We start from the raw sequence: 22,383 nt of genomic DNA, 5'->3' as shown, positions 1-22,383 counted from the left end.
CACCTGTAGTTCCAGCTACTTGGAAGGCTGAGGTGGAAGGATCGCCAGAGCCCAGCAGGTCGAGGCTGTGGTGGCCAGGAGTGGCCACTACACTCCAGTCTGGGCGACAGAGTGAGACTCCAACTCAAAACAAACAAACAAACAAACAAACAAACAAACAAACAAAAAAATCAGCTGGGCATGGTGGCATGAATCTGTAGTCCATTGCACTTCAACCTGGGCAACAGCGTAAGACCCTCGACGCACAAAAATTATAATAACAATAGTAACTATAATATCATCTAGAATTTATCATATGCTAACTTCTTGCTAGACGTTTTCAATTTATCTCATTTCATCCTCACAATCAGTATATTTGTTATTGTTGTTACAAATGTAGAAATTGCAAAACAGATAGCTTAAGTGACTTTCCAGCACCCAGAGCTAGCAAGTATTAGGGCAGAAATCAAAACCAGGATGCAGATTTCATAGCCAGGCCTCTAAGCTACTTTGTCTCTATTGTGCTTTCTCTTATACCAATGCTAGGAAGCTTGATTTGGAAGGCATATTTCTCATGTGTCTCACATGTCTGCAGCACCTTGTCTTTCCCCTGGTTTACACTGCTCTCAGTTATTAAACTACCTGTAAATGTCGGCTTTATCCACTTGGCTAGGCAAGGAAGGTCTTGTGGCTGTTTGGTCCTCCCTATCTGCCACTCCAGCACTGGATCTGATACAGTGAAGATGCTCAGTGTACATTTATAGAAATGAATTAAGTTCGAAAATCTGTCAAATGGGAATAACAATAACTTGAGCGGTTGTATTATCTCTTTCATTGGGTTGTGAGAGCCAGGGAGGAAGAAATCCATAATCATTATAGTAACATTAATTGAAGATGTGGTCTGTGTCAATTATCACATTAGCCTTAGTTCAGATTTTTTTTTTTTTTTTTTTTTTAGTCAGAGTCTCGTTCTCTCACCCAGGCTGGAGTGCAGAGGCACCATCATGGCTCACTGCAGCCTCAACCTCCTGGACTCAGGTGATCCTTCTGCCACAACCTCCCAAATATGTGGGACTACCTGCGTGCCCCATCATGCTCAGCTAATTTTTTTGTTGTTGTAGAGACAAAGTCCCCCTTCTGGGCTCAAGTGATCCTACCACCTCAGCATCCCTAAGGGCTGGGATTACAGGCATGAGCAACTGCACCCAGCCAGTTTAGACTTTTTGAGCATACGATTTAAATGATAAACCATAAAAATCAATGTCATGTGGAAAGGTGTCTCAAGCAGCTTGGAGACTAGTCAACTGGAAAGGTAGCCATTATAGTAATGCAAGGAACAGAGGAGGGTAGATCCTCCAGCCTCAGCCTCCCGAGTAGCTGGGACTGCAGGCATGCACCACCACGTCTGGCTAATTTTTTGATTTTTTGTAGAGACAAGGTCTCACTGTGTTGCTTAGGCTGATCTCAAACACCTGGGCTCAAGCGATCCTCCCACCTCAGCCTCCCAAAGTGCTGGGATTACAGGCATGAGCCACTGTGCTGGTCTACTAATGGTTTCTACGGTGGACACCTGTGTAGATGGTGATGCCATTTCTCTGAAAAGATTAAAAATAGGGTGGGAGGAGGATGTTTGGTGATGGGGGTTCAGGGTGGCAGATGAGTTGGTTTGGGAAGTGTGTCTTTGGGAGTGATTATCCGCTGATGAGGTGGAATGCCCAGAGGGCAGCTGGAACAGTGGAAACACAGGGCTGGGTATTAAGCACTATGTAGGCTGGAGAGTTAAAATTCTCCGTTCTGGAATAGCACGTATGTCAGAAGGTAGAAAGGCATGTCTAGTAAATCTTAGGGTTTCCTCTGTGTTTTAACTCTCAGTGACTCTAGGTAGAAAACCAAACTAGATGCTAGAAGTCAGTGTACTTCTACCAATTTTTTTTTCAGAATGAGCTACTTTCCATCAGCTCACCAAGTCTTTCCTGGTTTCGCCCGGCTAGTTTATGCAATTCCTTCTCAAAAACATGCACTCTCCCATATTTAAATAAAACTTCTTTCCCTGAGGAAAGGTAGAATTTTAACAACCTAAGACTTGCCTGCCGGCTACTATATGTCCCCAGCAGGAGAAAGCCCCTTTGTTACCGGGTTATCTACCTTGTAATTTGGACTTAAATTTAAAATTACTGTGTAGGCTGCAGCTGCAGTCTGGGGCTTTGTGCAAAGCCTGCATCTTGACCCTTGCCTCCATGACATCATCGCCTTTCTAATTACAGAGAGCTTCACTTTTGCTTAAGTGACAAAGCAGAACAATGGGCACTGGCATCAGGGAGGCCTGGGCATGAAGAAATCAACGGGCAGACTTTCTTATCTCACGGAAACTCACAGAGAGGAAATATTTGCCTTCTTTCAATTTAACGGCAAAGAGCAGTTTTGAGGTTGAGCGGGGTGGTTCACGCCTGTAATCCCAGCATTTTGGGAGGCCGAGTTGGGAGGATTGCTTGAACCCAGGAGTTTGAGACTAGACTGAGCAACATAGCAAGACTTTGTCTCTACAGAAAATCAGAAACTTAGCTGGGCATGATAGTGCGTGCCTGTAGCCGAAGCAGGAGGATCACTTGAGCCCAGGAGGTCAAAGCTGTGATGGGCTATGATTGTGCCACTGTACTCCAGCCTAGGCAACAGACTGACACCCTCAACTCAAAAAAAAAAAAAGAAAAAAAAAAGCAGTTTGGGTCCTCTGTATCACAATACATGTACATTTTGACTTTCACTAGGGCAGAGAGTTCCCTGAAACCCTGCAAGGGCAGCTGTTTCTCGTTACGAAGAATATATCGCTGATGAAGGTGATAATGTTTCCAGTGGAGCCTGTTCTGGACGTCCTTCTGCACTGAACTTGTGAACCCTTCCACTTCCTGCTCTCAGAGGAAGTCTGCCCTCTGAAATGCTCTTATGTTTCTCCCCTCTTTGCCCAAACTTTCAGTTGATTGTGGAGACTTTTCAGGGTTTACATTCTGGTCTCTACCTATCCCGCCCTCCCAGCAACCTACAACCAGAGAAGAACACCCTACCTCCCAGTAGTTTCTGTGGTTTTTATACGAATTATTATTATTATTATTATATATATATTTTTTTTGAGTCGGAGTCTCACTCTGTGGCCCAGACTGGAGTGCAGTGGCCGCTCCCAGCCACCACAGCCTCGCCTGCTGGGCTCCGGCGATCCTTCCGCCTCAGCCTTCCTAGTAGCTGGAACTACAGGCGCGCACTACCACGCCCGGCTAATTTTTGATTTATTGTAGAGATGAGGACTCACCAAGTTGCTCAGGTGGGTCTCAAACCCACGGACTCAGGCAATTCACTCACCTCAGCCTCCCAAAGGCGCAGGATTATAGGCTGAGCCACCGAGCCCGGCTTATACGAATTATTAAAGCATATTTTCAAACACAGTAATGAGAATGAGTTTAGGACAATTTGCTTCTTCATTCTAACTTGAAAATCCATCATTCACTCACAAGGATTTCAAATTATATCATTAGAAAAGAGGAGGGTATGTTTGAGATTAAATAAACACTTTTGTTTTTTAAGCAACTGGATTCAAGTATCAAACTGAAAAATATAATATTGTTTATGGTTTTTGGAAGAGAGTAGCTTGATTTGCTAGTTTAGCCATAACAATATTGAACATTTAAGTTAATTCTTCTAAGTTTTAGCGTAGGCATGACTCTCATCCTAAGATTTCTTTCTCCTATACTTTTGTGTTGAATTCCCTGAATGCCTGATCTCATATGCAGTGATTTTAAAACATGGTTGCAAATTGTGTGACTATTTTTCCATTAGTGGTGATGTCTGTGTCTTTGCCCCTTGAATTACATGGGTTTGTGACAACTCTAAACTATAGAGGATGGCAGAAGTGATGCCATGTGAATTCTGAGACTAGATCATTAAAAAGCCTTGAAGCTGTCTCTTCACTGGGAACACTTGCTCTAAGAGTCCTAGGCTACCATCTAAGAAGTAATCACCCTGAGACCGTCATGCTGGAAGAACACATGCAAATATTTCTTTCGTCTTTTTTTTTTTTTTTTTTGGAGTAGGAGTCTCACTCTGTTGCTCAGGTGATCCCTCCGTCTCAGCCTTCCAAGTAGCTGGAACCACAAGTGTGCACCACCACACACAGCTATTTTTTCTGAGTTGGTGTCTCACTCCATCATCCAGACTGGAGTGCAGTGGCACGCTCCCAGCCACTGCAACCTTGACCTGCTGGGCTCCAGCAATCCTTCCACCTCAGCCTTCCAAGTAGCCAGAACTATAGGCGTGCACTACCACGCCTGGCTAATTTTTGATTTATTGTAGAGACAAGGTCTCGCCAAGTTGCTCAGGCAGGTCTCGAACCTGCAGGCTCAGGTAATCCACTCACCTCGACCTCCCAAAGCATTGGGATTATAGACTGAGCCACCGAGCCCGGCCTAATTTTTTTGATTTATTGTAGAGACGAGGTCTTGCCAAGTTGCCCAGGCTAGTCTTGAACTCCTGGACTCAAGCAATCTTCTTGCCTCCACCTCCCAAAGTGCTGGTATTATGGGCATGAGCCACCATGCCCAGACCGATGTTTCAGTAGGCAGTCCACCTGAACCTGTCCTTAAACTGTGGTGACCCGGGTGTCAAACATGTGAATGAAAAAATCATCCCAGAAGTAGATCTTTTGGCTTCAGTTATTCCAGCCTCTATCCCTTTGAGTTATTCCCAGTCATTTGAATTCTCTCAGCTGAAACCTGAGACATCATGGAGGAAAAAACAGCCATCCTTGCAGTACCCTTTATTAATTCCTAACCACATAATAATTTTGTCATGCCACTACCTATTGGGATATGTAGTTGACATATTACATTTTCCTTCTTTCTTCCTTTGTCACTTATGCTTGCTTGTTTATTCTCTTGTTTTAGTGGAACATATCCATCAGTGTTTTTCTGAGAAAGTATATATGAGAAGTAAGTTTTTGAGTATTTTTTTTGTCTGAAAATGCCTTCATTTTAACCACCTTGGCTGAGTATAGAATTGCTATATGGGCCGGGCTCGGTGGCTCAGCCTGTAATCCCGTGCCTTTGGGAGGCTGAGGTGAGTGCATTGCCTGAGCCTGAGGGTTCGCGACCCGCCTGGCCAACTTGGTGAGACCTCATTTCTACAAAAAAAAAAAAGAAAAAATCAGCCGGGCGTGGTAGCACATGCCTGTAATTCCAGCTACTTGGAAGGTTGAGGAAGAAGGATCGACGGAGCCCAGCAGGTCGAGGCTGCGGTGGCCGGGAGCGGCCACTGCACTCCAGTCTGGGCAACAGAGTGAGACTCCAACTCAAAAAAAAAAAAAAAAAATTGCTATATGAACACTTTAAGACATACACCTTTGACTTCTCTATGTCTCTATGAGGAAGTACAAAGTAATCTGATACCCAATCTTTGATATGTTATTTTCCCACATCCACCCCTCTCACCAGGAAGCTTTCATACTTTAAACACACACACACACACACACACACACACACACACACACACACACACACACACAAAACATGGGTGGTATGAAATTTCACAATGTTTTGATGTCACTCGGGTCTTATTTATTTATTGAGAGCTAGGCTCTCAATGAGTTTCAATTTGGAGACCTTTTTGTTTTAGAATATATCCTTATGTTATTTTATGATTTTCTTCTCCATTTTCCCTGTTCTCTATTTCTGGAACTTCTAGTAATCAGGTAGTGGACTTGCTAAACAGATTTTTCTTATCCTCTTGCTTCCATTTTCTACATGTTTGAGTTTTATTCTCCTTTGGACCATTAGTTGCACAACTTCATCGGGTGCCAAATAATGTCAATCATTTCCTATGGAGTTGTTCAACAGGTCTGGTATGCCTGGGAGATCACCTTAACTTTATCATCTAAACTTTTTACTGATTTTTTTTCATTTGGGCTATGAGAACATTTTTCAGTTTCTTTTGATGTGCTATCTTAGTGTTGTTTCATGTATAAAATACTGTCCCTTATGGTTCTGTGAATATTAATTTTAACTTTTTTAAACTTCTTCTTTATTTGTGTGTGTTTTGGTTTCTGTCTCTCATATTGCAGGCTTTCCTTGGTTGCATGTTCATACTTAAGACTAAAGTATGGGAAATGTAAAATCAGAAGCTTTGTGAGCAGAAGTGGAGCTTGGTGACAGTTGACTTCCACTGTGGGGTGTGGGGTGATTTTTTTGTTGAGTTTGATTTAATGTTAGTGGACCTCTAGATATTAGTACCTATAGAATCTTTCTGTGAGACATTTGCTTTCTCCAGTTACCACTCCACAATTTGCATTAGTGAGCTATTGTTATAGCCACAAACACCCCCAAATCTCCATGGTTTATGACAACACTTATCCTTTGTTTAAGTTACATGAGAACTGCTGCTCTGCTGGGGTCTGCTGGGCTTAGCTCCAGCATTCTGGCACTCAGGCTTTAGAGAAGACACCATCTGGGGAATGTTATTCTCCTAGTGAAGGACAGAGGCACAATGAAAGGGACTGAACCACAGAAGTGAATCGAGGCATCTGCTCAGACATGTCTTATGTAATATTTGCTCACGCTCCATTGGCCAAAGCAAGTCAAATGGCTGTGTTCAAAATACATGGGTGGAGAGGTCATTCCACCTATAGGAAATTAGAGCAAATACAGGCAGGGAAATAACAATTATAAACAAATAACCAAAACTATCACAACATATTATGCTGACTGGTTTCATTTCTCCTGTTCTCTATATCTTTGTGAATTTATACTGTTTTTATATTCTATTATCATTTTAGTGAGTTTAAGAGAAGATCAGAAATAATTGTGGGTGTTTGGTTTTTAATAGTTTACCTAAAATCTGTTGTTAATTTAAATTCCAGATGATATCCATATTGGTGAGTCAAACTTAGTATTTGTCAGAAAGAACTCGTATGAAAAAAGGAAGAAATAAGAATCAACACTCATGTTTGTTTACTTCAAGTTCAGAAAATAATACATATGGAACCAAGGACAGTGTTTACCTGGAGGTAGAGATGGGTAGTGGTGTACAGGATGTGGAATATAGCAGTTAGGAATGCCAGGGAGATTTTCACTGTATAACAATTGTACATTCTTTTTTTTTTTTTTTTTTTTTTGCTTGTTTGTATCATGAAAATGTATTACCAGAAAGTTAAATTCATGAGTAAATTTTAGCAATGGTAAACCTTAGAATAATTAAATTTTTTTTTTTTTGAGTTGGAGTCTCACTCTGTCACCCAGACTGGAGGGCAATGGCACGCTCCCAGCCACTGCAGCCTCGACCCGCTGGGTTCCGGTGATCCTTCTGCCTCAGCCTTCCAAGTAGCTGGAACTACAGGCGCGCGCTACCACGCCCGGCTAATTTTTTGATTTATTGTGGAGATGAGGTGTCGCTGCCCAGGCGGGTCTCGAACCCGCGGGCTCAGGCAATCCACTCACCTCAGCCTCCCAAAGGTGTGGGATTACAGGCTGAGCCACTGAGCCCGGCAACTAACTCTCATTATTCTGTCTGGAAGTATACTTTAAACATTTATATATTTTTATTTATTTATTTATTTTTGAGTTGGAGTCTCACTCCTTAGCCCAGGCTGTAGTGCAGTGGCACGCACGCTCATGGCCACCCCAGTGTTAACCTGCTGGTCTCCAGCGATCCTTCTGCCTCAGCCTTCTGAGTAGCTGGAACTACAGATGCACACTACCACACATGGCTATTTTTTATTTTATTGTAGAGACAAGGTCTTGCCAAGTTGCCCAGGCTGGTCTTGAGCCTGCTGGCTCAGGCAATCCACTCACCTCGGCCTCCCAAAGTGCTGGGATTGCAGGCTAAGCCACTTAACCTGGCCTATTTTTATTTTTCAAAGTAAAAAAAAAAAGTAAGGAGAAAAAGAAACTCATAAAAAAGGACAACAAAACAACCTGTTTTGTTCTTTCCAGAACATTAGCAGAAAGTACTAGAAGGCAAAGGGAAATTGGGAAAATAGATTCACTCCAAATGTCACTTTTCTGAAGATCTTTTTATCCCATTCCCCACCCACTCCTGTCCCAGGAGAACTAACATTTTATGTCTCTGTGTCGAGCAAAGCTTTGTTCATGTCTACACCATGACACTCATGAATCTCTAATGCAATCATTGATCTATGTATCTCCCTCCTTCACTAGACTAGGTTTCTTATGGCTTTGTAACCCAAGGACCTAGCTTGGTGCCTGGCACCTAGTCAAATGTCAATAAATTGTTAATGAATTAATATACACTATTTTTCTTCAGAATCTAGTGTGGTACAACAAATAAAATACTAACAAAAGAAACCATTCTCTTTTTACTTTGTAACACTATGAATTTCAGTGCTGATATTTATGAAAGTTTCATTTCATTTCTCTTACCTATTTATTTTTCTTTTTCTTTCTTGTTTTTGTCTTCACTGAATAACCACAAGAAATAAATGTCATTGGTACATTCATCTTTTTCAAAACAAAAAATAATTTTTCATAATATAAAAATAATGCATGTTTATTAAACAATACAATACAAAATGTTAAAACAGGAGAAAGCACATGAAATAGAATGTGTATAAAACATGCCATAATTCTGCCCCAGGGACAACAGCTATTTGCAGATATGGAGACAACTGCAATTAACAGACACATACAGTAAAAATTAGAATATAAAAATATAGCCATTAAAATGAAATATTATATATATGCCTTCTGTGTATATATATGCCTTCTGGTTAAACACAGTAGGTTGAATACTTACATTTATATCTACTCACAAAAACCTACTAAGATGGAGATGGAAAGATTATTTTTTCTAAACGCAAATAGCTATAAGAAAGAGCATAAGATGAAAGGTGATAATAAATTACATTTTGAAAGGTGGACAATGGTTACATGAATGAAAACCGACCTAAAAGACTCGAAAGCTAATACTTAAGCTAGTTGTGGTAGAACCATTAAATAACATAATACTATAGGAAACTCCAGACAAGTTCTTACTAATGGGAAAAGCTGCCCATTCCTCTAGAGACCACTTTGCTCCTTAGGTTAAACTAAGATAAACTATATATTTCATTAATTACCTAAACATAAGAACACTCTCATTTTGGGTAATAGACACTACCATTTCATTATGCTAAATAATTTTTGATGTTTTTTAAAGCACTAATGAGTCTAAAATGATGACAGCTAAAACCCTTTGTAATGTCAAGAATCTAACTCTATCTGTACAAAAGTTGGTCACTTCTACTGTTTTCCTCTCTCTTCAACCATTTTCTTTATCACAACTGGTTTCCCCATCCTAATCAGCTTTTGAATTATCTATAAACTAAGTGCAAATTTAGAATAACTTGCATAAATTCCATCAGAGAGTGTTATATCCAATCTATTTCGTGTTCCAGTATATTGCCATCTGGCAGGGCCCAGACCATAGTCCACTCTGTTTTTAGAAAGTTAAATTCTCTCATCTCCCCTAATTATGGAGCCAACCATTAGATATCCTTTTTTCATTTTCTTGCCTATTTCCTTCTTTGGATTGGAAGCCTGGGTTTCTCAGTTCATTATTTTTCTTAAGGAACAGGCAGACTTTAGAAATTTCTGTCTATAGTTGACAATTGTTATAGCCCTAGCACTTTTAGAAAATGTGTGAAGAAAAACATTCAGCTATTTGCAGCTTTCTTTGGTCATTTCTCAGCCTTTTCCTCTATGGATGGAAATCAGTTAAGTGTTAAGTTATATTGCTTACTCATGCAAAGCCTATATTTGTATAATCTTGACGGTCAAGCTTGTCACAAAATGTTCCCTAACAGAGCAGATAACAATTATTTTGTAGGGTTCCTCTAATAAATGCTAAGTGGTTCATATTTGAGATTTTGGCTATTCATTTATCTGTAGTTTGAAATAGTCCAGAACTGTTTGCTGAGGGAGCTATTGATCTTTCCCATGGATGTGATGGGTAATTTTTTTTTTTCTTTTTTGAGTTGGAGTCTCACTCTGTCGCCCAGACTGGAGTCAGTGGCCGCTCCCGGCCCCCGCAGTCTCCACCTGCTGGGCTCTGGTGATCCTTCCACCTCAGCCTTCCAAGTAGCTGGAACTACAGGCGCGCACTACCATGCCTGGTTAATTTTTGAGTTTTTGTAGAGATGAGGTCTTGACAAGTTGCCCAGGTGGGTCTCGAACCCGCGGGCTCAGGCAATCCACTCACCTCAGCCTCCCAAAGTGCTGGGATTACAGGCTGAGCCACCGAGCCCAGCCAATTTTTTTTTTTTGAGTTGGAGTCTCACTCTGTCGCCCAGATTGGAGTGCAGTGGTTACCACAGTCTCGACCTGCTGGGCTCAGGCGATCCTTCTGTCTCAGCCTTCCAAGTAGCTGGAACTACCACCATGCCCAGTTAATTTTTAAATTTTTATTGAAGACACGAGGTCTCTCCAAGTTGCCCAGGCTGTTCTCGAATCCCTGGGCTCAGGCAGTCCTTTTACCTCTGACTCTTAAAGTGCTGGGATTACAGGTGTGAGCCACCGCGCCCGGCTGTGATGGTTAATTTTATGGGTCATAAAGTCTCTGCCATCTTCAATACCTGGTTTTCTAGGTCACCCTAGCCACTGAATACAGACGTCAGGGAGGGAATGAGGGTGGCACTTAGGAAGTGTTTATGGAAATGATGCACATGACTTCACCTAGTCTTCCTATGACCAGAACTTGGTCACGTAATCCAACCAGAATGCAAAGGTCCTTGGAAAATGTAGTCCTTGTTTGGGTAGCACCTCCCAGAAACAATGCTCTATGGAAGAGAAGCATATGCATCATGTGTAGACAGCAAGACAGATCTGCTACAATGAAGATGGTGATGGTGAGAGCAGATACCATTTACTAAGTACTAGGCCCCTGATAAGTGCCAAATAGTTTCTCATTGAATTATCATAAGAACCCCGTGAAAAACATTTTATTATCCCACTTTCAAATATAAAAAAGCTGAGGCTCAGAGAGATAAATTACTTGCTCAAAATCACATGACTAGCCAAGAAGAAACAAAGATTAAAATCCCAGAATATCTGACTGTAAAGCCCTTATTCTCAAGCACTACTCCATACTGTTTCCATTAAATTTGGCTATAGTTTTTTTTTTTTTTTGAGTTGGAGTCTCACTCTGTCGCCCAGACTGGAGTGCAGTGGCCGCTCCCGGCCACCGCAGCCTCGACCTGCTGGGCTCCGGCGATCCTTCCGCCTCAGCCTTCCCAGTAGCCGGAATTACAGGCATGCGCTACCATGCCCGGCTGATTTTTTTATTTTTATTGTAGTGATGAGGTATCGCTGCCCAGGCGAGTCTCGAACCCGCGGGCACAGGCAATCCACTCACCTCAGCCTCCCAAAGGCACGGGATTACAGGCTGAGCCACTGAGCCCGGCTTGGCTATATTTTTTGGAAAAAAATTATGGGTCACCTTGACTGGGCTAAGGGATGCCTAGATAGCTGGTAAAACATTATTTCTGAGTGTGTCTGTGAGGAAGTTTCTGGAAGAGATTAGCATTTACTTAGTCAGTAGACTTAGTAAAGAAGATCCACTTTCACCAATGTGGGTGGGTATCATTCAATTCATTGAGGGCTCAGAACAAAAAGGCAGAGGAAGGTATAATTTGCTCTCTCCTCTTGAACTGAGGCATCCATCTTCTTGTGTTGTTGTACATTGGAACTCCTGGTACAATAGGAGTTGTACTCTGATTCCAGGACTTAAACCAGTGCACCACTCCACTACCGCCACCCTGCTTCCCACTGCACCCTTGGTTCTTAAGCCTTCAGACTCGAATGAATCACATCACTGGTTTTCCTGGTCCTCCAGCTTACAGACAGCATATCATAGGACTTCTCAACCTCCATAATTATAATGTAACTTTCATAATAAATCTTCTCTTACATACCTATATACATCCTGTGGGTTCTGTTGCTCTGGAGAACTCAATAATACAATGGACATACTGTTGATTTGCCTTCCTCATGAGACGGCTGTGTGGACATTCATTCAAATGTCTTGGATTGGCATTTCAAATGTCCTAAGATTACCTTAGCACTACCTATCTTAATCAGTTTTCTGTTGCTCATAACAGGATATTTGAAACTGGGTAATTTATTTTAAAAATGAATTTATTTCTTACAGTTAAGGAGACTGAGTAGCCCAAGGTTAAGGGTTCTCATCTGGTAAGGACTTTCTTGCTGGTGGAGACTTTCTACAGTCTCAAGTTAGTGCAGGGCATCATATGGAGAGGGCTGACCATGTTAGCTCAGGTCTGTCTTTCACATCTAATAAAGCCATCAGTCCCACTCCTACAATAACCCATTCATCCATTGACACATTCATTTATTAATCCATGAATAAGCTCTTCCCTCATGGCCCCATCACTTCTTAAAGGCCCCACCTCTCACTACTGCCATATTGAAGATTAGATGTCAACATAGGCTTTGGAAGGGACAAATATTTAAACCATAGTAGTACCCTATCCTTTTAAGACTTGAAACATATGGATCTGCCCTTAATTGGCAACAAAAAATGTCTGGCACTGTGTTCCCATCAGGGATATTAACCTTGAACAATCTGCTCTGTAAACCTTATCAAAAGCATATTTACAAGAAATAATATTTTTAGAAGATTGCTTAAAAGAAATGAAGTCCATCCTCAGATATTTTAAAATTTACTCTCAGACAAAGCTGATTCATCAGCAAGCGCTGTATTTGACTGTCATTGTTTGGGCCCCACACTGATCATTTAGTGAATTTTCTTCTACCTTATACATTTATTCTCTAAGGAAGATCTCTTATTTGAACAGTCTTGTGAAACTCATTGTTATGTGCTGCAGAAAAGTTGCCGTAGATACTTTACATACTTACTTTTCAAAATGTGGCCCTGGGAACAGCAGTTTTGACATCACCTGGGAGTTTAATAGAAATAGAGAATTTGGGGCCCCAACTCCAGAGCTGTTGAATCAGAATCTGCTTTTTAACAAGATCCCCCCAGGTGATTTGTGTGTACATTAAAGTTTGAGAAGCATGGCCTTAACCTATGTTCCTTTGCCAGAAAATTTAGTCAAAAACAATAACAACAACAACAAACAAACAAATACCCTCATTTTTCAGAAACAATACAATTTTGGTTCCCCCAAACTCTTCTTGTGGTCAGGTTTTTTTTTTTTTCGAGTCTAATTTTCCTTTCACCTCATTCTCATAACCACATCTGAGTTTATAGTAGTGTCTCAGTTATCTAGTGTCATTTGGCAAACGATCCCAAAATGCAGTGGCTTAAAACAACATCCACATTTATTTTGTTCCCACATATATACTTCGGGCAGGGCTTTGCAGGACAGCTCGTCTCTGTTCCACATAGCATCAGCTGGGGCTGCTCAAAGGCTGGGAGCTGGGATCATCTAAAAGTTTGCTCACTTATATGTGTGGAAGTTTGTGCTGACTGTTAGATAAGAAGACAAAAACAGCTGTGGCTATGGCTGAAACACCTACATGTCACCTCTCCACATAGTCAAGATGGTGGCTGGGTACCAAGAGTGAGCATCTCAAGAGAGAACAAGCTAGGTAGAAGCTATATTGCCTTTTATGGCCCAGCCTTGGAAGGTAGGTAGCATCACTTCAGCCACATTCTTTCCTCAGGATGAAAACATACTCCTTCCAAGGGAAAACAAATAAAGTCCATCTTGTAATAGAGAAACGGCAAGATTTTGGAAAGGAAGAGAAATATTGCAGTGGCTGATATTTTTATTTAAAAAAAACTGCTACAACTACTCATAATTTTAAAAACTGTTTTAAATTGGGGACAGGATGGGGCATAGGTGAATAATTGATAAGTTAACAAAGAATATTTATTAGAAGTAAATAATTGTTTTCTTTTTCTTTCTTAATCTGTTGTACATCTTTACTTTCTAGCAAAGTAAACTAGACTGACCAGGAAAGTAGGTAAAATTTATGAAAATGTATCTCCTGTTCCTGATCTAATTCCAACAGATTCTAGCCAATATATTATTTTGAATGCAAATTAGGGACCAGAATGCCTGCTTTTTTTTTTTATAACTCACTCCCACAATAAGCAATCCACTTCTGACATAATGGCATTAATCTATTAATAAGGACAGGGCTCTTATAACCTAATAATTTGCTAAAGGTCAAAATGCCTGAGGCTCAAATTGAATGTGCATATAGGTTATCTTGGAGTACCCGGGAGATTCTAATTCTAGTATTTCTAATAAGCTCTCAGGTGACGCAAATGCTGCTGATCCACAGACCACACCTTGAGTAACAAGATGTGAGATGGAAGTAGCTCTAAGATATGTGACTCTGGCCTGTAATCCCAGCGCTTTGGGAGGCCGAGGCGAGTGGACTGCCTGAGCCTGAGGGTTCGAGACCTGCCTGGGCAACTTGGCGAGACCTCATCTCTACAATAAATCAAAAAATTAGCCGGGCGTGGTAGTGCGTGCCTGTAGTTCCAGCTACTTTGGAAGGCTGAGGTGGAAGGATCACTGGAGCCCACCAGGTCGAGGCTGCGGTGGCCAGGAGCGGCCACTGCACTCCAGTCTGGGCGACAGAGTGAGATTCCAACTCAAAAAAAAAAAAAAGAAAAAAAGAGATGTGCTGCTCTGGGAATCTTAGTTGCCAGAACCTCTCCTGTGTTCCTGGAGGAAAACCACAGGACTCAGGTCAATCCCTTCCTTCAGTTCTGAGAGCAAACCAGAGTCCCTGGAGTATTGGAGATGGTTGATGCTACCTTAAGTCTTCCCAGAAGACAGGTTCTAATTTTTTCCACTGACCCTAAATCCTCCTCTGTGAACCTGAAGGACTCAGGCCTAGGTGACAGGGAGCAGCAAGAAAACTACATCTGATCAGTTTGTCTGAAGTTCCCTTTGATTGGCTGCAAATCCTTCTTGAATGTTCTCTGCTGATACAGTTTTTCTGATTCTAGGTTCTGTGAGCTGGACCAGCAGCTATGCAGACACTGGTCTTTTCAATAGTGCCCTTTCCTCCTTCTACCCTCTCAAATCACACTGACCCTACTTTCAAAGATTGCCTCTCTGCTTGGGGCTGTGCTATTGAACTGTCTTATTGCGTACCTTCTGTGTATAAGACAGAGGCTTCTGGTTTAGTCCCAAGTCATTCTGATCCTCAAAGACCCAGAGATTTGGATAGGATTGCTAGATTGTATACATTTTCATTTTTTGCACAAGCATCTGATGTAATGGGGGCAAAAGCACTAACATTATGCTCAGATCTGGGGACATATCTCAGTGCAGTGAGCTAAGATGTTTATTACTAAATATGAAGCAGTATGAAGCTTAGTTTAAAGTGATTAGAAAAATTCCTACCTCGGAACATGGTTGAAAAGAAAATTAAAGCAAATAATACAATTTTTTTAAGATTAAAAATTCTAAACAAATGAAAAGGCCCATGTTGGTGGCCCAGCCACTCCTGTGCAGTTATAGGTATGGTAGTAGAGAAGACATAATTTTATCTTTCTATGTCCGGTCTTCTCAAAAATTCAGTTCAAGAATCAGTGCATCAGAATCACCTGGAATGTTTTTAAAAATGCAAATCCTCATGCCCCATTTTATCTTTAATTGAATCCGATTTTCTAAAGGGGAGGTGGGTGTACAGTATTTTCAGCAAGCCCCTCAAGTTATTCTTATGCACACTGAAGTTTTGGGAACCAGATTGTTGCCCCCACCAAGAGGGTATTTGATCGACCGCTATAGGATTAGGCTTCAGGGCAAACTCACAGACAATGTGGATTTTTTTCTGCTCATTCCCAAACCCCAGACCCTACTCTTCTAGAACTTTAGTCCTAGCTTGATTTCCTCAGCCTCCTATTTGTAAGTTCCAAACCTTATTGCTCCATATCTGGCTCTCAATCCAGATTTTGTGTGTGTGTGTGTGTGTGTGTGTGTGTGTGTGTGTGTGTGTGTGTGTGTGTGTGTCGAGGTCTTACTCTGTCACCCTGACTGGAGTGTAGTGGCAAGATCATGACTCACTTCCGCCTCTACCTCCTGGGCTCAGGTGATCCTCCCACTTTAGTCTCTCATGTAGCTGAGACTACAAGTGAGTGCCTGATTAATTTTTCTATTTTTTTTTTTATTTTTTATAAATGGGGTCTCACTTTGTTGTCCAGGCTGGTCTCAAACTCCTGGATTCAAGCAATCCTTCTGCCTAGGTCTCCCAACGTCTCAGGGTTATAGGTGTGAGCCATCACTCCGGGCCTCTCTCTAGACCTTCTGGGTGCATTTCCCAGAAGACTCTGCTTTCTGCCTTCCTTTAGTTTTCACTCAGGCTCCCTAGACTAAATTCTCGGGCAAGTTTCTGCTGCCCCTGGGGAGTAATTATCACAGCCTCCTCTTCTTGAGCTAGCTCTTAGGGTGTCTTGGCTACAGTACATCCCATGAGTCAGCCCTGTCAGGTGAAAAGAAGGCTCATTAACAAGTCAAGTCTTGTGGGGATCATCTTTTCACCTTAAAAGAAGGTACAATGACAAACTGCCCCTACCCCAGTGCTTGCTGGGAAGCCAGAAAAACTCCAGAAATGAGCACAAAAGTGGCTCAGAGCATTCTTCTCCTGACCCATTTTAGAGGAAAATCCAAACCTCTAGAGAGTTCCAGAATAGATCCAGTGTAGAGCCGTTCCCATTCACTTTCACCAACCTGGAAAAGGGGGAAACTGGGGACCACTCAGTACAGTCAAGATCACTTCTAGGAGTTTCATCCACAACAGGATTCATTGATATTCTCCATCCTTTGCTTCCACAGAAGGGAATATAAGTTAGTAAAGCGAGTCTTTGTTTCGTAGATAAGTACCAACACAGTTTTTAGTGACTTTGCTAGCAGTAGTATGTAAATTAAGTCCTAGTTCCTCTAAGCCTTAAGACAATCCTGGCTTATTGTCCTGGAATCATTTCCTAGCACACATATGTGTTCCTGAGGATACGAGAACTTTTGAGGATATAGATTTTATTCCAAATATTAAAAATTTATTCCAAATTTTAATCCAAATATCATTCCTCTTTTTGCTTCATGGTAGCTCAGTAAGATACTATAGAGTACAACAATCCTTTTTATTCTTTTTTTTTTTTTTTTTTTTTTAGTTGGAGTCTCACTCTGTTGCCCAGTGCCCACTCCTGGCCACTGCAGCCTCGACCTGCTGGGCTCCGGCGATCCTTCTGCCTCAGCCTTCCAAGTAGATGGAACTACAGGCACGCACTACCACGACCGGCTAATTTTTGATTTATTGTAGAGATGCGGTCTCGCCAAGTTGCCCAGGCAGGTCTCGAACCCGTGGGCTCAGGCAATCCACTCACCTCAGCCTCCCAAAGCGCTGGGATTACAGGCTGAGTCGCCAATCCCGGCTCTTTTTATTCTTTATCACGTGAAATGATAGTCGCTTAATGTGAAAAATTTCTTTTATTAGTTGGCATTAAAACGCTGACCTGCCAGTTTTGTTTAGTTTAGGGGTTGGCAATTTCATCTTCATGCCTGTTTCTGTAAATAGTTGTATTGGTACACAGCCTCACACATTTACTTATATATCTATGGCTGCTATGACCCTTGAAGTCTAAAATATTTACTACCTGACTTTTTATAGAAAAAGTTTGCAACCCCTCTTTAGACGGTAAACATCTAGAAATCATAGAACAGGTGTAGTTAATTTTGTTAAGAACTGAGTACAATTCTGTAAGCCTTATAGGTACACCCTGGTATGTTTGATGATTTCCAGAGATGAAGTACATGGAGCTTTAAAACTTCTAAACTGGGCACAGTGGCTCATGTCTGTAATCCCAGCACTTTGGGAGGCCGAGGCAGGAGGACTGCTTGAGCTCAAGAGTTTGAGATTAGCTTAGGCAACATTGTGAGATCTCATCTCTATAAAAAAATTTTAAAAAAATTAGCCAGGAGTTGTGGCACAGACTTGTAGTCCCAGCTACTTGAGATGCTAAGGTGGGAGGATCGCCTGAACCTGGGAGTTTGTGTTTGTGGTGAGCTGTAATCATGCCACCACACTCCAGCCTGGGGAACAGAGTGAGACCCCAACTCAAAAAACAAACAAAACCCCACTTTTATATGGAAGGGAAAAAATTGAAGAAACAAAAAACATTAATCATGGTTATCTTTGAATAGTATGATTATAGACCAGTTTAATTTTCTGGATTTGCTGAATTTCCTTTAATGAATACTTATTACACACACACACACACACACACACACACACACACACACACACACACCAGCAACTTCCCTCATTCCCAAGATGTTTGTTGGGGTCTAGTTCTCTAAACAAAAATGATCTAAACAATATGAAAATTATTTTTTTCTAATTCAATGTGGAAATGAAAATGAAGTGTTTTTCCATAATCAAATCACAATTAAATTAAAATTATATTATTCAAAAAAATTTTAGCATTGTGCCCTGTTATAAATATTCATGAAGGTCTATCAATCTTTAAAAAAATAATGGATTAGGAGTATTCTTCAATGTATTTTACAATCTTAAATCCAGGTCACAATCCTTAGTAGGTGCTATGCAGTCATATTTACTAGATTACTATTGCTGAACTGTTGCATTAGTCAGGACTTTGTGGTTGCAAATGACAGAAAGCTGACTCAAATAACCTAAGCTAAAAAAGACAGAGAATTTATTGGCACATACACTCAAACCACAGGAAGCATGTAGGAGCAACTGGAACCAGTTCCAACACCAGCAGCTTTCCCTGTTTCTCCTCTGCTTCTTTCTGTGCATGGGAATCATTCTCTCAAGCCAGTTCACTAGATCTCGTTTGGAAAATGATAGGCGGATTCTGACAGGTCTGACTTGAGTCACTTGCTTATTCCTGGTTGGGGGAGGGGAGACAGAAGTATATTCTGCTGAAAAGAGTGGGTAAGGGGTGAAAAGAAAGTGGATTTCTGTTACCAGAAAGAGGTGGAGTAGTCACTGTTATGGGGGGGGGGCTTTATTTTGGAGCGACAGCCACTGTGATTGGCATCTGCTCACAATACACACACAGTCCAAACGTACTGAGGGAACCTGGACACTATACTGTAGTTTCCCTTTATCAGAGGTTTTGCTTTTCGAGGTGTCAGTTATCTGTTGTCAGCCATGGTTCAAAAATAAATGAGTATAGTACAATTAGATATCTTGAGAGAGTGGGACTACATTCACATAACTTTCATTACAGTGTTAAAATTGGTCTATTTTATTACTAGTTGTTGTCAATGTCTGACTGCGCTTAATTTACAAATTAAAGCCGGGCTCGGTGGCTCAGCCTGTAATCCCGCGCTTTGGGAGACTGAGGTGAGTGGATTGCCTGAGCCCGAGGGTTTGAGACCCACCTGGGCAACTTGGCAAGAACTCATCTCTACAATATAAATCAAAAATTAGTCGGGCGTGGTAGCGCGCGCCTGTAGCTCCAGCTACTTGGAAGGCTGAGGCGGAAGGATCGCCAGAACCCAGCAGGTCAAGGCTGTGGTGGCCGGGAGCGGCCACTGCACTCCAGTCTGGGCGACTGAGTGAGACTCCAACTAAAAAAAAAAAAAATTTACAAATTAAACTTTATCATAGGTATGTATAGGAAAAAAGCATAGTATCTATAGTGTTCAGTATTATCTATGGTTTCAAGCATCCATTGGGGTTCTTGGGATATATCTCCCATAGATAAGTGGGGACTATTGTACACAAGTAGGTGGCTAATAAAATTAATCTGGGGAATTCAAGCTATTTTTTTAAAATTTATTTTTTATTTACTTTTTTTTTTTTTTTTTGAGTTGGAGTCTCACTTTGTCACCCAGGCTGCAGTGCAGTGGCACACTCATGGCCACCACAACCTCCAACTGCTGGGTTCAGGCAATCCTTCCATCTTGGCTTTTCCTATAGCTGGAATTACAGGTATGCACCACTATGCCCGGCTAATTTTTTAAAAATTTTTTATTGTAGAGATGAGGTCTCGCCAAGTTGCCCAAGCGGGTCTCGAACCCGTGGGCTCAGGCAATCCACTCACCTTGGCCTCCCGAAGTGCTGGGATTATAGACTGAGCCACCGTGCCCAGACCAAAAAAAAAAAATTATTTTTTGCTATATTAAAATAATTAATATTTCTTTTTTAAAAAAACTTAGAGACAGGATCTCACCATGTTGTTTAGGCTGGAGCACAGTGACTGTTCACAGACGCGATCCCACTACTGATTAGCACAGGAGTTTTGACCTACCTCATTTCCAACCAGGGCCACTTCACCCCTCATTAGGCAACCTGATGGTCCCCCGCTCCCGGGAGGTCTCCATATTGATGCTGAGCTTAGTGTGGATACTGATAGGCATAGCACACTCCAGCCCAGAACTCCTGGCTTCAAGCGGTCATCCCGCCTCAGCCTCCCAAGTAGCTAGGACTACAAGCATGTGCCACCAAGCCTGGCCATGCTACTTTAAAGGCCATTCATCAAAAGTACTCAAATCTAGGCTTCCTTTCCCTTCCCCGCCACTCCCCACCCAATGCTGCAAAAACAAGTGCACTTCTGTTTCTTGCCATCCTACAGCATTTGGCTCTTCACCACGCCCGTTAGAATCCCGATCACTTCCGTTATCCTCACTTCCTTAATTCAGGAGGGGAAAAGAACTTAATTGCTCCCCTGAGAAGCTACTCTAGCACAGCTAAGACTTCAGTGAGCATCAGAAACACCCTGGGGGCTTGCTAAAGCACTGAGTCCTGGGCCCCATTCCCAACAGAGTCTGCATCAGTAGGTGGGACCCATGCACATGCATTTATTTTCTTTCTTTCTTTTTTTTTTTTTTTTTGAGTTGGGTCTCACTCTGTCGCCCACACTGGAGTACAGTGATCGCTCCCGGTCACCGCAGCCTCGACCTGCTGGGCTCCGGCGATCCTTCCGCCTCAGCCTTCCGAGTAGCTGGAACTACAGGTGCACGCTACCATGCCCGGCTAATTTTTTGATTTATTGTAGAGATGAGGTCTCGCCAAGTTGCCCAGGCGGGTCTTGAACCCGCGGGCTCAGGCAATCCATTCACCTCAGCCTCCCAAAGGCCCAGGATTACAGGCTGAGCCACCGAGCCCGGCTGCACATGCATTTCTAACAAGCTCCCAAGCAATGCTTATGCTGTTGGTTGGGGACCACACTTTGTAGCACTGATGTAGCCCATGCCTCAAAACCCATGTTTGCAGAGTAACCTCAAGAGCGGTTTTAGCCCAGGGATGGTTTTGCCCCTTATGGGAGAGTTAGCAATGTCTGGAGACATTTTTTATTTCGTTTTTTGAAGGGTGGGGTGGGTACTACTGGCATCTAGTAAGTAGTAGCCAGGGATGCTGCTAAATGTCTTATAATGCATAGAACAACTCCCAAACAAATTTTCTGACTCAAAATGTCAATAGTGCAGAAGTGGAGAAACCCTATTTTAGTTCCTAGGGTCACAGGCTGGTAACCCATGGGCTAAAGATGAACTTTGCAAGTAGTATTGCTTATCCTCTGCTGTGTTCTAACAGGCAGAACAAGAAAGCAGATTACAGTACAATCAGTTTAACATCTGTTGTCTTATACTGGGCTTAGTCGTTATTTTATCATCCTGGCCCTTGGAGGCATCTAGGTTTGCAACTCTCTGATCTCAAGTAACCTCTTTAGTTTATAGATGAGAAAGGAACTATGATATGGGCCAAAAGATTTGCCTAAGGTTCAATAGGGAAATCAGATCTGGAATCAAAGTCTGTGACAATGATCACAATGCTAGTGTGAATCAACACACACACACCCCGCACCACACACATGTATCCTTTAGTACATTCAGGTTTAGTTACATTATTCATTCATTTATTTATTTTTTCAGCATTCATTTCCCATAAACAATGTTCTTATTTACATACACAAGTTCAAATAGCTATGCACATAAAGCTGCTCGTATATTACCTAATAATAGCATTGGACACACGACATATTTGGCCCATGGTATTTATTTAGCATCCCCTCCAAATTCTTAGAGATAGATATGTTCCAGCAACAAGTTCTATTTTTGAAATACCAAATTGAAGCCTGGAACTTGTTATGAGACCGGATGGCTCTTCCATCTAGCGATGCAGAGTGAAAACAGCTGGCCCTTTAAATTGTGTGTGCTGTGGCCAAAACATTTTTCTGTCCTTCAAAGAAGTTTTGCGCTAAGATTTTTAAATCCTCATCATTTTAAGATTTAAAAACCTGTTAAAAAAAGAAAAAACAAAACAAACAAAAAACTCAAAATATTAAAGAGTAAAGGAAGATACAAAATTACATGTAATTGCTGCTTCTAGACCAGGGGTTAGCAAACTGTGGCCTACAGGCCATATCTAGTCTATAACTCATTTTTGTAAATGAAGTTTT

This window comes from Carlito syrichta, unplaced genomic scaffold, assembly GCF_000164805.1.
Source record: "Carlito syrichta isolate Samal-C Ts95f unplaced genomic scaffold, Tarsius_syrichta-2.0.1 Scaffold308844, whole genome shotgun sequence".
NCBI classification, from domain to species: domain Eukaryota; kingdom Metazoa; phylum Chordata; class Mammalia; order Primates; family Tarsiidae; genus Carlito; species Carlito syrichta.
The sequence above is the reverse complement of the archived record's forward strand: the minus strand, read 5'-3'. Positions refer to the sequence as shown.